Here is a 17,605-nt window from a genome sequence, read left to right as displayed (position 1 = left end):
GTAAAAGGTTCAGACAAAAAAAAAAATGACATCTCAATATGTTCAATTCAACCATTATTTTCAGCCGTTCTCATTATTTGGCCAAAGCAAAAATATCAATATTTGACTAACAACTTGATCACAGTTCCAAGTAACAATCAAATTCAGCATCATTGCATAATTTGGATCAGCATTGTGATTAGCATCATTACATTGCTCTGATTGGGCTAAATGGTGGAAATAGGGGGTAAAAAGAAGGGGTGAATTAGAGGTTCTCAGTCCTAAGCAGGAAGCAGATGGAGCTCAGTCATAGGCCGGCAGGCTGAACATGTCTGGTTTGAAGTCCTCCATGGTCCTCAGGACCAGTGTGGCCTCCTGGGTAAGGCCTCGGTCCAGTTTGTCATCAGGGATCATTACCACCTGCATCCCAGTCGCCAGGCCGGCCTTAACACCCGTAGGAGCATCCTCAAACACCAGGAAACAAGACAAGCAGGTGCTGGATGTCAAACAGCGTTAAATAAAAAGTGAAAGGAGACAAAATGATTTTTAAATTCACATGGGGGCATGATGGAGTGAACAATGGTTCATGTAAGTCTGCTATACAGACTATTGTGTATTATAACCTTGTGTGTCCAATACAGGAGGTTGAAGGCAAAATACCAGAAGTTATCCATTTAAAATAAAAAAAAGAGGAAGGAAGGTTTATGATGCCTTATTATGCAACCACAACAGTACAGTCTATTGACACAGCACAAAGCACAATGTTTTGGACTGAGAAGCCTGTCTATGACCTGCAACTCGGTGTCTGGTGGAGAAAACAGAGCAGAGGAAGGCTGTCATACTGAAGAACTCGTTTTGAGGTGAGGTGACCCACACTATGATTCTGACTGTTACTTTTGCGTCACAGATGCATGAATAAAGGCAGCATACGAATGAAAAGCCAATATGGAAGCAGTGTTGAGAAGAATGGACAAAGAACTGAGTGACCAGAGCTTCCTTTTTATTCATTGGGAACTTCCGACATCCTGCGCTTTTTGAACCTCAATAGCTACGCTTCCTGGCTTTTCAAACAAAACACCCCCTCCAAAGACGTCGCCCGCCGCTACCTAATTCAAGGTTCAATCAATCCCTATAATTTGAATGAGTGCACAAAAAGAATCACACAGTTGCACTATTTTCTGCAATGTTCTTTCTTCTACATGATTTCCCTCCAATTTGCCTTTGACTTACCTCACACACTAATGGTGACAGACAATGCAATTTAATTGTACCAGATTGACCTAGCAGCTTCGGAAATGCCCTAAATGCCCTGACTACCAGTCAGTCGCTTCTCTAATTCTTAAATGGAACTAAAATAACTTTAAAAAGGTTCCCAGATGGAACAATAGAAGCCGACTCGAGGACTTTAGAAGATTTGACTAATTGACTATTGCCTAGAAGTAGCCTAGGAGAGGGACAATAAGTATGGAAACACAGAGCAGCAAGGCTACCGAGGGGCCCTCGTTAGGTAATGCCCCTTAATTGGGAGCAACTAAGACTCTGAATTAGGTAACGAGCCAGGCAAATTAACCTTAAATCAGTGTTCAATGGCTGCATTGTAATGGACGAGAGGGAAACAGGACTCAAATGCACTGCATTTGGCTCAGGAGGAAGGCACATAGCACAAACAGACTGGCACTCAGACGATCATGCCAACTCCTTGTCACTCATTGTCATGCCAAACATGTTTGGCTTGACAATGAGAAATGGAGTTTGCAAGGGCACAAGTAGATCTGTGACCAGGCTACAAGTCACAGCAGCAAAGAGAGATTGGGGTGTTGATTTGCCTTTATAAAGGGTCAAGGGTCTTTTCTCCCACTCATTGTTAGGACCAAAGAAGTTTGCTTCAAAAATCTATATTTTATTGTTGAATTACAGGCCTGCTATTCCATGCATTGGGAACAGTGAATGGAGAACAGACAGAGAACCCAAAGTCGTTTACCATGCAGGCATCCAACAGCCATCCCCATGGAAGATTAACAACCAGTCCCGAGGCATACACCCAAACACATGCAACATTCATCAGAACCAATTTCATCTGTATTCACAGTGTACCCAAGGCAGTCAATGCTACAACACAAGAGAAGAGGGGGAGACTCTGTGTGTGTGTGTGTGTGTGTGTGGATACTTTCCAAATGACACCCTATTCCCTACATAGTGCACTGCTTTTGACCAGCCTCTTCTCAAAAGTAGTGCATTACGTAGGGAATGGGATGCCATTAGGGACGCACAGCAGACTACAGTGGCTGGTGCCAAGACTACTGTGAATAGCCAGCTCAGCAGCACGTCACACACACTCCCTTTACAACGGTGTATTAAGGGGATATGACAGGACACAGCGTAGTGTTGTTATGGAGCAGATCCAGGGCCTGCTTGGCAGCCAGCAGCAACTACTTCAGCAGAACGGACCAGGACGTTTAATAGTTTACAGGACTATCACGGGACACTTAAAACAAGGAGAGAAAAGTTTCCCTCAGAGAGACTGGGACTGGAGAATGGGTTTTAATCATATGGACGCATGTTATGTGACTGAGTCATAAGTATGTACACTACGGTTTAAAGGTTTGGGGTCACTTAACAATGTCCGTGTTTTTGATCCATCAAAATAGCATCAAATTGATCTGAAATGCAATTTAGACATTTGTTACTGTCGTAAATGACAATTGTAGATGGAAAAGGCAGATCTTTTATGTAATATCTACATATGTGTACAGAGGCCCATTATCAGCAACTATCACTCCTGTGTTCCAATGGCACGTTGTGTTAGCTAATCAAAGTTTGACATTTTAAAAGGCTAATTGATCATTAGAAAACCCCTTGCAATTATGTTAGCACAGCTGAAAACGGTTGTGCTGATTAAAGAAGCATCAGCATTTCTGGGTTCGATTACAGGCTCAAAATGCCCAGAAACAAATAACTTTCTTCTGAAACTCGTCAGTCTATTCTTGTTCTGAGAAATGAAGGTTATTCCATGCGAGAAATTGCCAAGAAACTGAAGATCTCGTAAAACGCTGTGTACTACTCCCTTCACAGAACAGCGCAAACTGGCTCTAACCAGAATAGAAAGAGGAGTGGGAGGCCTTCGTGCACAACTGAGCAAGAGGACAAGTACATTAGAGTGTCTAGCTTGAGAAAGATGCCTCAAGTCCTCAACTGGCAGCTTCCTTAAATAGTACCCGCAAAACACCAGTCTCAACGTTAACAGTGAAGATGCCACTCCGGGGATGCTGGAAAAAGCCATATATTTTCTTACAAAGAAAAAGCCATATCTCAGACTGGCCAATTAAAAGTAAAGATTAAGATGTGCAAAAGAACACAGACACTGGACAGAGGAAGATTGGAAAAAAGTGTTATGGACAGACAAATCTAAGTTTGAGGTGTTCGGATTACAAAGAAGAACATTCTTGAGATGCAGAAAAAATGAAAATATGCTGGAAGAGTGCTTGATGCCATTTGTCAAGCATGGTGGAGGCAATGTTCTGGTCTGAGGGTGATTTGTACAAGGTAAAAGGGATCTTGAAGAAGGCCTATCACTCCATTTTGCGACGCCATGCCATACCCTGTGGACGACGCTTAATTGGAGACTATTTCCTCCTACAACAGGACAATGACCCAAAGCACAGCTCCAAACTATGCAAGAACAATTTAGGGAGGAAGCAGTTGGCTGGTACTCTGTCTAAAATGGAGTGGCCAGAATAATCACCGGTTCTTAAGCCTATTGAGCTGTTGTGGGAGCAGCTTGACCGTATGGTTTGTAAGTGCCCATCAAGCCAATCCAACTTGTGGGAGGTGCTTCAGGAAGCATGGGGTGAAATCTTTTCAGACACAATTTCTATTTCCATTAAAAATTATTATTTTAACCTTGTCAAAGTCTTGACTATATTTCCTATTGATTTTGAAACTCATTTCATGTGTTTTCATGGAAAACAAGGGACATTTCTAAGTGACCCCAAACTTTTGAACGGTAGTGTATGTTGTGTGATTTAATCAGATACACTATATATACACAAAGGTATGTGGACAACCCTTCAATGAGTGGATTCTGCTATTTCAGCCACACCCATTGCTGACAGGTGTATAAAATCGAGCACACGGCCATGCAATCTCTACAGACAAACATTAGCAGTAGAATGGCCTTACTGAAGAGCTCAGTGACTTTCAACGTGGCACTATTATAGGATGCCACCTTTCCGACCTTTCCAAGTCAGTTCGACAAAGTGCTGCCCTGCTAAAGCTGTCCCGGTGAACTGCAAGTGCTGTTATTGCAAAGTGGAAATGTCTAGGAGCAACAACGGCTCAGCCACGAAGTGATAGGCCACACAAGCTCACAGAAGAGGACCACTGAGTACAAAACAAATCGTCTGTCCTCCGTTGCAACACTCACTACCGAGTTCCAAGCTGCCTGTGGAAGCAACGTCAGCACAAGAACTGTTCGTCAAGAGCTCCATGAAATGGGTTTCCATGGCCGAGCAGCCACACATAAGCCTAAGATCACCATGCGCAATGCCAAGCGTTGGCTGGAATGGTGTAAAGATCGGCACCATTGAACTCTGGAGCAGTGGAAACGCATTCTCTGGAGTGATGAATCACGTTTCACCATCTGGCAGTCCGGTGGATTAATCTGGGTTTGGCGGATGTTAGGAGAATGATACCTGCTTAAATGCATAGTACCAATTGTAAAATTTGGTGGAGGAAGAATAATGCTCTGGGGCTGTTTTCCCTTTAGCATGACAATGCCCTCGTGCACAAAGCGAGGTACATACAGAAATGGTTTGTCGAGATCGGTGTGGAAGAACTTGACCGGCCTACACAGAGCTCTGACTTCAACCCCATCGAACACCTTTGGATGAATTGGAACGCCGACTGCAAGCCAGGCCTAATTGCCCAACATCAGTGCCGACCTCACTGATGCTCGTGGCTGAATGGAAACAAGTCCCTGCAGAAATGTTTCAACATCCAACGCCCATGATTTTGGAATGAGATGTTCGACGAGTATGTCCACATACTTTTGGTCATGTAGTGTATGGATGTTATGTTACGGAATCGTAGTGTATGGATGTTATGTTACGGAATCATATGTACTGCGTGTTATGTTACGGAATCATATGTACTGGGTGTTATGTTACGGAATCATATGTACTGCGTGTTATGTTACGGAATCATATGTACTGCGTGTTATGTTACGGAATCATATGTACTGCGTGTTATGTTACGGAATCATATGGACTGCGTGTTATGTTACGGAATCATATGGACTGCGTGTTATGTTACGGAATCATATGGACTGCGTGTTATGTTACGGAATCATATGGACTGTGTGTTATGTTACGGAATCATATGGACTGTGTGTTATGTTACGGAATCATATGACTGTATATTATGGCAGATGAGTGTGTAGGCTTGCTGCTAGACAGAAGGCTCATGCTATTGTAAACAGAGAGCAGGGTCTGGATCTGTCACATAGACTTGACCTGGCAGCATGGTCAGTCCCTGGGGAATCCTCATTAGATGAGCCAGTCGGCCCAGATGGAGAAGCAGAGAACCGTAGGTCACAGTCGCCATACGCACTCAACCTAGACATGGACCAGGGAAACTAGGAAATAAAGCTGGGTTTATCAAATCTACACACAGATGAATGAGGAGAGGAAGGTATAGTGGAGCTCAAAAAGGTATTTCACAGAAAACACATTAAGAAGACTTTCAGCATTCATGTAGGGAAGAGCACTCAACATGCTCGGCACTGACACAAATGACTTATGATTGGATGAAAGAAATTGGTAGTAAGAGGCGGTTTTGGTAGACCATCATTGATCAAAACCTATTGCTGAAAGAAAAAAAAAACACTTAAGTGTTATGGATTTGCATCCCCTCAATCATGAATTACCCATCTAATAGAACACAGAGTTGTTTGATTTTATCGAAACCTCTAATGCAAATTCAGTGGGGTGCGGTGTACTGCTGGGCAGCCGACTTGGGCCATTGTTTTCTGTTTCTATTAAACAACCTTCTACAGAATATACACTGAGTGTACTGTCACGTACGCCTCTCGGAGGGGGGAACGCAACACCCTGCTACAACTCAATTGCCTGTGGAGTGAAAAAAGGTATGCGATTGTAGGTGCGGGTATGGATGACAGAGGGAGAGAATATTACCATTTACAGGGAATTTATTCTTCCTTCACACGGTAAGGCGGGGAAACGGGGCTGGAAGGAACCAAAGCAAAGAAAGTTAAAGTTTCCCCTCTCCTACCACTTGGCACACTAACCAAAATCCAGGGGGTGGTTCGCCCAGGTCTTACCTAGTGTGCATAGACAGAGTAAATACTTTTGGCCTCTTGAATGAACACTCCTAAGGTGACTTCCCCCCCTGAGAACAAATGAAAAAGAATAATTAAAATTTAGTGAACAATTTCAAATAATCCAAAAACACTAGGTACTATTGTATACACATACCTCTACAGGAACAGCTACAAAACACTTTCAACACATTTACCAGACCAAAAACCAACACATCATATACAAAGAAGCTTTCTCACCTAACAAAGGAACACTGGCTTTTCAAGCTGCAGGAGTCGGTAATTGCAGACGTGCTGTATCCCCTGACAAGAGGGCGGAGTCAGAGCTCCATTTAGTGATGGGCCGACCAATCAGCTGCTTTGGAATCCAGGAAGCCATCCTGAAATACACACAGAAGTACTTAACATAGAGCTCCAGTCAGTTTTAAAATGGGTAACTAGCAATAGGCTGGTGCTAAATATTTAAAACAATAACTAAAAGTGTTGTTGTTGGGACAAATCACTCACTCAACCCTAAAGCTCCTCCAGGTCTATTATTGAATAATGTGGCGATTGAGCAACTTAAAGAGACTAAACTGCTGTAGCAAGCTACAGAATCATGGTAAAATCATATGGACTCAATCATGATGAGGTGTTGCTCTGCTTTCTTGACATCTCAGTCGACCAGGCAGGTCCTACAGGCCTTTGCCGCACCTGGACTACTGCCCAGTCGTGGGGTCGTGTGCGGCAAAGAGGGACATAAGTCGATTTTTATTTTATCTTCATTTAACCAGGCAAGTCAGTTAAGAACAAATTCTTATTTTCAATGACGGCCTAGGAACAGTGGGTTAACTGCCTGTTCAGGGGCAGAACGACAGATTTGTACCTTGTCAACTTGGGGGGTTGAACTCACAACCTTCCGGTTACTAGTCCAACGCTCTAACCACTAGGCTACCCTGTCGCCCCAATGACAGTCGGTCCAGAACAGAGCAGCACGTAATTGCAGTAATTGCATGTAGATGTACACAGATGGCGAATGTCAGTGACATGCATGTCAATCTCTCCTAGCTCCGAGTAGAGGAGAGACTGACTGCATCACTATCGGTCGTTTGTGCGAGATATCGATGTGTTGAAGGTACTGAACTGTCTGTTCAAGCAGTTGGTACACAGTTCGGACACTCATCGGTCCAACACAAGACACGCAACCAGGAGGTCTCTTCACAGTCACCAGGTCCAGAACAGAGGCTGGGATAACGCACAGTATTAATTGAGCCACGACAACATGGAGATCTCTGCCACCTCCGGTAACTCAAGAAAGCAATAAAAACAGATTTCAAAAATATTTAAAATACAGATGAAAAGAACACCTTTACGGCACAACCGGGACTGTGAAGAGAGCCATTTTGATATATTTTGCATTGTAATTTGCACTGTGTTGTGTATTGAATGATGTAGGTGGGTGGCTTTGCACAAGCCACGGCTTGTCTGAGTCAGAATGGCTCATAGGGCAGGAGACATCTTCTGTTCCTGAAGCATGAGACAGGCAGATTATGTATATTATGTATTTTAGTTGTGCTTTTTTTTCCTCCTGTATGGATCCCAATAAATACTACTACTAAATACTACCTTTACTGTGTCATTTTCTATTTTATTGTGTCTTTTTTATGTCATTTTGTGTCATTTTTATGTTCCTGGAAGGACACATCAAGAGAGATTTTTTTTTAAACGTATTTTGAATGGAATTTTGACACACACAGTTGTTTGACAGTGATCCAGTCAACAAATCATTTTCTTTTTTCCCCAGGTGTTATATCCTAAAGAGGCTGATCCTCTGCTCCAACATATTACTTCCCTTGTCGCTTTTGTCAACGTCTGACACGACAAGGCAAACCAACTATGTCAACACCAGAGTGCCTGTGTGTCTGTTAACTTTCGCACGGCTTTAAGACGGGGCTTGTCACAGTCACACAGCCATTCACTGAAATAACAGCGTCTGTACAGTCTCTTTCCCCTTCAATATTTAACCAGAGCAGTTGATGTTTTGTTTATGTCGGGTAAATAAAACAATCCTTCTGCCTCTCGTCTTGCTCCGACACCAATCTGGTCTGAGCGTAATGCAATAAGGTAGGTAGTGCGTGTGTTCATACATCAAACAGTCGGTCTCAGACCGATGCATTCTCAAACTTGATGAATGGTACCTTAGCAAAGAAATACCTGAAACTAACACATCACACAGTGAGGAGTTGTGCGAGTGTGTATATTCGAGCCGGCAACGTGGGTTGTTGAGTGAGTGAAGAGACAGTGATAGATTGCCTGCTACCTCTTCTAAACCATCTAAGCCCAGGGCAGGCTGACTACAGGGATGTGTAACGTTTCATCATCTGTGTTATGGGGTACTTTGTTATACACAGGAAACAGGAAATGCAGGCCATCATTTAAAAATCTGGAGGTCATGGAGGTTTGCGTCCTAAATGGCGCTCTATTCCCTTTACAGTGCCCAACTTTTGACCAGGGTCCACAGGGCTCTGGAGTGCACTCAAAAGTTGTGCACTATAAAGGGAATAGGGTGTCATTTGGGATGCAGACCCTGGAGGGCACAGTATAAACGCAAAACAGGGCAATCCATTGGCCTCCAGAGGGCTGCGTTCACTAGGCTAATGAGTGGTTTGGTCAACCATGAGGAAAATCACATGGAGAGGTCAGTCAGATGTTCGTCATTTTAGGACGGATGGCAGACAGGTGCGGAATAGCTTTCATTTGGTGTCTGAGGAGTGAGGACCCGTTTTCATCTTTTACTCAGAAAAAGACTAGATTTAAGATTTAAGTCTCTTCTAACATGCCACTGTGCTTGCGAAGTGCCCGGAATCGGTTGAGAGAGATTAGGTTTTGAAAGACTTAGGATACATGCAGGCTATGGAAGAGGTAGACTTCATAAATAACCCTAGGTAAGGGTCACGTTATCTAGAAATGGCGGAAATAGAAGGTCAAGGTAAAGACATACCTATTGATGATTGAGTGAAGTCAATTCTCTCCCGCACCATCCTTCCACAACTACCTTCCAGATAAGAACATCATTAGCAAACCATGATATTTCAGTGAACTAGACCCCCAGGAAATAGCCTTTAACTTGTATACCGGCTGTGACAGTGACACTCCCCCGGGAGCTCATAAAAATCCCCATTGACCGAGTGTCTGTCCGTAAATCTTACATCTCCATGCCAGCGTTGGCATTTCTTTCCAACAGAATAAAAGGAGTGATCAATACTGTTAAAGCTCCTCATAAACTCAGACAGACCCACTGACAATGTATTCTCCCCGTTCCTGATTTGGTGTGGACGGAAAAGGACCCAACAGGCTTAGTGAAAAACGAACACGGAAGTCTGTGTTCAGAAAGGACTTTAACAAATCAAATAATATTGTGCATCTGAAATGAATGGGAGTTCGCAGGGTTTTAGGCCACTAAAATGTGGCGCTAGACATAAAAACCTAAACAAGCACATTACTGCTGAGTATAGGGCAAGCGGAATTACATCTACTGCTATTAAGAACAGACCTTCTGACCACTTAAAGCACCACTGTGTCCATAATATTTTTTGCAGAGAACTTCAAAGCTCAAGTATTGAATATTTCATAGAGCTGATATTAAAAAAAACACTCCTGTTTTTAAAAACATTTTTACTCGCAGCGAGGCCCTACCTTCTCCGTCAAAGCACATGGGGCTGTCTGTTCATAAGGAACATCATTAGGGCTGTGGAATAGCACAGCCTTCACTATTCAGATAGATAGATCAAGCCTGTGTCCCTGACCATTTCAATCCACCAGCACCAAACACACTGGGCACAACAAACGCATCACAGTTCACAATGTGATAGCTAGATTGAAGAATACAATTTAAAAAATGGACTATGTGGTTGAGAAATATTGAATAATGTGTCTATTTTGGGATTATAGCAGCAGTTACAATTTATTATGTGGTTGGTGCATCTGCACTGCAGAGAGGCCCACTGGGTCCCGATAGTTGAAATGGCCATAAAATACGGGGGTGTAGCCGAGGCGACTGGTTGTCCCTAAATCAGCATTGTGTTGTTGTTGTTGTTGTAAATATCATTATCTAGGCTAGCTACAGATCCAAGCTCTGGAGCCAATACGGTCTCTGTACTGACTCTTTACACCCTCTGTGTGAGCCTCTCTGTGACTTAGTCCCAAATGGCACCCTATTCCCTACACAGTGCACTAATTTTGACCAGAGCCCTACGGCCCCTGGTCAAAAGTACTGCATGAAGAGGGAATATATTGTCATTTAGGATGTAAGTGGGTCTTTTCTGAAACCTATTGTCCCCTCACTGTTTTTAAATAAGGTTGGTTGGGTTTCTTTTACTATAGTCTACACAGGGTTATTAGACTCAGTAGGAGTGTGAAGACATTGGCCTTTAAGTAAGGCACGACTCTTTCCCATGCACATAATTCAGTATCTAACTCAACTACCTACAACAGTTAAACAACAGTCTCTCTTTCAATATCTTTAAGATGATCCATGCTATAATGGACCTATTTCATTTTACACAAGTTCATTTCGTGTCCTAATTGTACCGTTTTTGGTGCTATAAACCTTTCCTTGGTGTAAGGTCATTTATGATTAATGGTAGCGGAATTACTGTTCTCCCTGCCTTTCAATGTATGTCCCAAATTGCACCCTACTTCATTAATCTTAGTTGGTAGGCTGAGCACACACACCTTTAGTGAAAACCTTTTCTCTATCTCCCTCGGCCTCCCTCCCTTTCTCCCTCACTCTCTCTATGTCATAGTATTTTTTAGTGCTGGGGAGAAAGTGAAAAATGGAGGAGGTGGAGGACTATTTCCTTGCCTTTGGTCACCATAGAGACAGAGTACTGGGCTGGGCACATTACTCACTTGTGAGAGGGTTTTAAGCAGTCTGCCAGGCGTATTACCTGCAGTGTTGCATAGCATCATCATGGCTCTCAAAATGCCTCACGTCACTTCATGCCTGTATTCCAAGGAAACCTTCCTCCCAATAACGTTGATATAAACAGCAACCTTTAAAGCACCAGAAGACAAATGCATCCTGAGAAATGGATTGAAATTTCACTGCATGACTGTTATTGAACATGTACAGTTGTAGGGAAAGCTTGAAATAATGCTTACATTTTAGAGGTAAAAAGGACAACAAAACAATTACAACTCAAATGTATCACCTAAGCCCGTCTTCGCTGCAGTTTCTGTGAAATGCCTCACTACAATGAATTCAACTCATTGTAAATTCATCACTGCTTCTACTAATCTGGGGGTAGGAGAGAAGCTGCGAACACAATGTTAATACACCTTCCCTTTTTCTTTTTCTTTTATTCTGTCTTTCTCCTGTCTCCTCCTTGCAATCCTGAACCACAATTGTCCCCTCCCTCCCTATTTCTCTCTCTCCCTCTGTGCTTAGGCAAAACTGTCACGGAGAGAGGAGCCAGGGTGTGATGCATCATAATTCGTTATTCCACTAAACACTGAACCGATTCCCCTCTCAGCCGCAGTTCCATATCTCATCAAGAAAAACGCAAGTCCTAACTGGGTATGTTTGGAAGCCTCCGAGATTTAAAAAAGCAGGCCGACAAGTATTGAAGGCTACTGCTGCAGCAGATCCATTTGCAGAAAAATCTACAGCCCTGCACCTGTTAGGGAGATTCATTTACCTCAAAAAGGAAAACAACAAATCCAAAGCTATTAACCTCTCTTTTCGGGTTCCCATTTTCCGTTTTCCATTTGATAGCTCTCTGTAAAACTAACTGAATGTAGTCTAATCTAACCCTAATGATTGTAGACCTATTTCCTAGGTGGTTTTGCTAAAACAGGCATGGAAGGAAGGTGATTAAACATGGTTGTGGCTGCATCCCAAGTAGCACCTTATTCCCTGTATAGTGCACTACATTTGACGAGTGCACTATGGGCCCTGGTCAAATGTAGTGCACTATAAAAGGGAATAGGGTGCCATTCGGGAATGTACACAGTGTGATTCCTCAGTGTTGTGGGAGTGTTGGGGGTATTTTCATGGCTGGTGTTGACAACACAGACCTGTTACTTACAGCTACCCTTAATAACCCAAAACATTGGCATTGAAAATGGAAATGAATGAGAGAGTATGAAGTCGGTTATAGGCTTAATCGTTTCCCTCACTTTCTGGATGTGTAAATAAATTAAATTCCACAGGTTCTTATAAATAGAAGCTAAACTTTCGATAGCCTAGTTTGGATCTTTACAGTCGATCAGTGAGTTAGTCAGTGTCTAGATAATAATTCCTTTGACATGTCTTAAGAACAGGTGATAGCTGGGGCATTGAAGCATAACATGATGACATTAGCCTTGGTAACCTTCCTAACAGCAGAATTGGTTATGGGCTTAAGATGTAACCCACTTTCTTGGAGGTACTGTATAAACGCAATTCCACAGGTTCCAATGAAAACAATTTAGTTTATCTGGTCAATGATTAGCCTACGAATGTATATACTAAGTAACAAATGAAAAACAACGGAATTGGTGTACAACTTTTAGGGGTTGCTCTTTTTCAGCGTTATAAGTTGTGCCAGCCCACTGTCCACTACCCTGTCCCATTTCCTATCATTTATAGCATCTGAGCCAAGTTTGGTAAGAATTGGTGACCTTCGGGCTGCTTTCCCCCTCTAACATTACTAGCATTACAAGGTGTGTATGAGAGTATCTTAGAGTGTCTACTGGTCTGTCTCTCTTATTGTGGCTGGTTATTTTATACTTGGCTTATTTATTCATGAGGCAAGTATAGGGCAATAGTCTACTCCACTACCCACTGTAGGCTACTGTCCCTATTACCGTGCCTGGAGGCACAGGAGGAGTGAACCTGTTGGCACACACCAAGAAGGAGTCAGGCTGAGGTTTGCTGTTTTTTTACATTGGGGTCATCCCTCAGGATGATGTGGCTGAATAGGTCAAAAAAGGCTTTGTGATGACTGGTCTTCATCTCAAACGTCAGGCCTGCTGAGCTTGTCACTATGGCGATGGGCACGTTGTGTTTACAGAGATGGTGGACGAGCTTCTCCACTCCTGGTTACCAGTTCAAGTTTGGACACACCTACTCATTCAAGGGTTTCTCTTTATTTGTACAATTTCTACATAGTCAAATAATATTTGAAGACATCAACACTATGAAATAACACATATGAAATCGTGTACAGTCGTGGCCTCAAGTTTTGAGAATGACACAAATATTAATTTCCACTAAGTTCGCTGCTTCAAGTGTCTTTAGATATTTTTGCCAGATGTTACTATAGAATACTGAAGTATAATTACAAGCATTTCTTAAGTTTCAAAGGCATTTATTGACAATTACATGAAGTTGATGCAAAGAGTCAATATTTGCAGTGTTGACCCTTCTTTTTCAAGACCTCTGCAATCCACCCTGACATGCTGTCAATTAACTTCTGGGCCACATCCTGACTGATGGCAGCCCATTCTTGCATAATCAATGCTTGGAGTTTGACAGAATTTGTGGGTTTTTGATTGTCCAGCCGCCTCTTGAGGATTGACCACAAGTTCTCAATGTGATTAAGGTCTGGGGAGTTTCCTGGCCATGGACCCAAAATATCAATGTTTTGTTCCCCGAGCCACTTATTTATCAATTCTGCCTTATGGTAAGCTGCTCCATCATGCTGGAAAAGGCATTGTTCCTGGATGTTTGGGAGAAGTTGCAGAATATCAGTCTGTCCCTGATGTTTTTCCTGGAGAGAAGTGGCTTCTTTGCTGCCCTTCTTGACACCAGGCCATCCTCCAAAAGTCTTCGCCTCACTATGCGTGCAGATGCACTCACACCTGCCTGATGCCATTCCTGAGCAAGCTCTGTACTGGTGGTGCCCCGATCCCGCAGCTGAATCAACTTTAGGAGACGGTCCTGGGGCTTGCTGGACTTTCTTGGGTGCCCTGAAGCCTTCTTCACAACAATTTAACTGCTCTCCTTGAAGTTCTTTATGATCATATAAATGGTTGATTTGGGTGCAAGCCCTTTTCATGCAAAGCAATGATGGTGGCACATGTTTCCTTGAAGGTAACCATGGTTGACAGAGGAAGAACAATGATTCCAAGCACCACCCTCCTTTGAAGATTCCAGTCTGTTATTGGAACTCAATCAGTGATTGAGGCAGTGATCTCCTGCCTTCAGACAGACATGATGTCAGTTGGTCCTTTTGTGGCAGGGCTGAAATGCAGTGGAAATTTGGGGGGGATTCAGTTCATTTGCATGGCAAAGAGGGAATTTGCAATTAATTGCAGTTCATCTGATCACTCTTCATAACATTCTGGAGTATATGAAAATTGCCATCATACAAACTGAGGCAGCAGACTTGTATATTTGTGTCATTCTCAAAACTTTTGGCCACGACTGTAGTAACCAAAAAAGTGTTAAACAAATCAAAATATATTTTATATTTGAGGTTCTTCAAAGTAGCCACCCTTTGCTTTCACACTCTTGGCATTCCCTCAACCAGCTTCATGAGATAGTCACCTTGAATGCATTTCAATTATCACATGTGCCTTGTTAAAAGTTAATTTGCGGAATTAATTTTCTTCTTTAATGCATTTGCGCCAATCAGTTGTGTTGTGACAAGGTAGGGGTGGTATACAGAAGATAGCCCTATTTGGTAAAAGACCAAGTCCATATTATGGCAAGAACAGCGCAAATAAGCAAAGAGAAACGATAGGCCATCATTACTTTAAGACATGAAGGTCAGTCAATACGGAACATTTCAAGAACTTTGAACATTTCTTCTAGTGCAGTCGCAAAAACCATAAAGCACTGTGATGAAACTGGCTCTCGTGCGGACTGCCACAGAAAAGAAAGACCTTGATTTACCTCTGCTGCAGAGGGTCTGTTCATAAAAGTTAACTGAACCTCAGATTGTAGCCGAAATAAATGCTTCACATAGTTCAAGTAACAGACACATCTCAACATCAACTGTTCAGAGGAGACTGAATCAGGCCTTCATGGTCAGATTGCTGCAAAGAAACCACTACTAAAGGACACCAATAAGAAGAAGAGACTTGCTTGGGCCAAGAAACACGAGCAATGGACATTAGACCGATAGAAATCTGTCCTTTGGTCTGATGAGTCCAAATTTGAGAGTTTTGGTTCCACCGCTGTGTCTTTGTGAGACGGAGAGTAGGTGAACAGATGAGCTCTGTGGGTGTGGTTCCCACCATGACACATGGAGGAGGTGTGATGGTGTAGGGGTGTTTTGCTGGTGACACTGGCTGTGATTTATTTAGAATGCAAGGCACACTTAACCAGCATGTCCGCCACAGCATTCTGCAGGGATACGCCATCCCGTCTGGTTTGCGCTTAGTGGGACTATCATTTGTTTTTCAACAGGACAAAGACCTCCAGGCTGTGTAAGGGCTATTTGACCAATAAGGAGAGTGTGGGAGTGCTGCATCAGATGACCTGGCCTCCGCAATCACCCAACCTCAACCCAATTGAGATGGTTTGGGATGGGTCTTAACTATTATTCTACGTTGTAGAAAACAGTTTTTTTTTTAAGAAAACCCCTTGAATGAGTAGGTGTGTCCATACTTTTGACTGGTACTGTACAGTACACATCATTGGTTAGTGAATAGTAACAAATCCAAACAACTTGAGCCCTGTTCAAATCCAGGATCACACTCCCTCTGCCTCGTGCCTTATAGCAGGGGTACTCAATTTACGCTATGAAGTCCATAGCGTAGAAACGGATATTTCCTAGGTGAGAAAAAAATATTTTGTTCATGTTATGGTAACTATAAAAACGTACAAATATACCACACACACACCTTAGTTACCTTGCATCATTTGAGTTGAAGGAAGTATCCTCTCCTGTATTTTTCTAGTCTCAATCAGAAGTTCCTCAGGTGTCATTGGTAGTTCTAGGGAGTCTCGTATAATGGTGGAAGCCTCCATTGCTTTCTTACCCATTCACATCCCAGGTGTATTTCTTTCCAAACGGGTTGCGTACTCCCTGGTATGACAATGTGTACAGCCTCTCTGTATCTGCAAGTTCAAAACAGTGCAAAATAAAAGTTAGATAGCTATGTTATCACCACATGTTTACCTTAAAGCTAAAATCCTTAGTTGCTAGATCAAGTTTTGGACTTATAAAGTAATGATATATACCCATTGATTCTGGAAGAATATAACTTCTCACAAGCTTAGTTCGACTGCCATACCCCATCAGAACCCAAATGATACGCTTTGTTTTACTACAATGTTTGTAAAGAAAAGACATGTAAACAAACGGTATAGCTTTAAAACATGGTTTAATCTATCATTTTGATATCATGGATGGTCAGTCCTTGGGCATTCAAATCTCTATGCATTTTAATGGTTACATTTACCCACACCCATCCCCATGCTTTTTACTGAAACAGAGGCTTTTAACTAAGGATTCTAGATTTAAATAACGAAATTCAGAAGACTATGCAAGACGGCACATGGAAATGATCAGCGAGTGTTATGGTTGAAGAAAGATTGTTTTACGGATAGCAAGCGTTTACATGTTCATTTTGCTTCACCATGGTTAACACGCATGAATGAATGAGCCGTTGCTGAATGCTAGGCCTAGGTAGCTCATTCGTGTCACATTCTGTTTTGCTTGTTCGTCTTATGTGTATATAGAAAGTGTATGCGAATAACCTAATAATAATTCATCCATGTCGAAAAGAACATGGGTCACTGGTTTAAAATTAGATTGTGTAGACATAATTCCAGTAGCTGCCAACACCACAACAAAATCCAATCTTGAAATCGAAGAACCAACTAGCTAGCAAGCTAACGATAGCTATGGTCAGCAAGAAGATGGACAACTGGTACCAAAATCTCAACTATCACGTAGAAAACTAAATGTATGCTTTTATTCATTTCTAGAACATACTGTTTACATTACACAACATCAAATGAATTTAGATTCACAAAAAGGACGCTGCCGCAAATAAAAGGTCATTCTTTAGTCGTCCAATATTTTGTAATGGCTGATGGGTAATGTAGTTTTATTCTCAGAACCCACTTCTGCCTATTCACTCAGAAGAATCAGTCTCGTAATAACCTACTTATCTACAGAGATGTAGACCTAATCTAAATGTGATTTTATACATTTAAAACACATTTACGTCACTGTTTATTTTTAGATAACATCACATACAAAATATTGTCCTTTGACCTTTTCTGGACCTTTAAGCTGTTGACTGTGCCCAATAATGTTTGTACCATGTTTTGTGCTGTTAAAAACGTTGTGTTGCTACCATGTTGTTGTTATG

General features: G+C 42.3%; 1 pseudogene; it reads right to left on the bottom strand.

Moving 5' to 3' along the window:
* Window positions 1–205: 205 nt before the first annotated feature.
* On the bottom strand, window positions 206–17,034 carry LOC124010438 (annotated as a pseudogene).
* Between the last annotated feature and the right edge of the window lie 571 nt (window positions 17,035–17,605).

The sequence above is a fragment of the Oncorhynchus gorbuscha genome, linkage group LG23 (genome assembly GCF_021184085.1).
Source record: "Oncorhynchus gorbuscha isolate QuinsamMale2020 ecotype Even-year linkage group LG23, OgorEven_v1.0, whole genome shotgun sequence".
In the NCBI taxonomy this organism is placed as follows: domain Eukaryota; kingdom Metazoa; phylum Chordata; class Actinopteri; order Salmoniformes; family Salmonidae; genus Oncorhynchus; species Oncorhynchus gorbuscha.
Note: the sequence above shows the minus strand (reverse complement) of the source record. Positions and strands in the feature narration are given on the sequence as shown.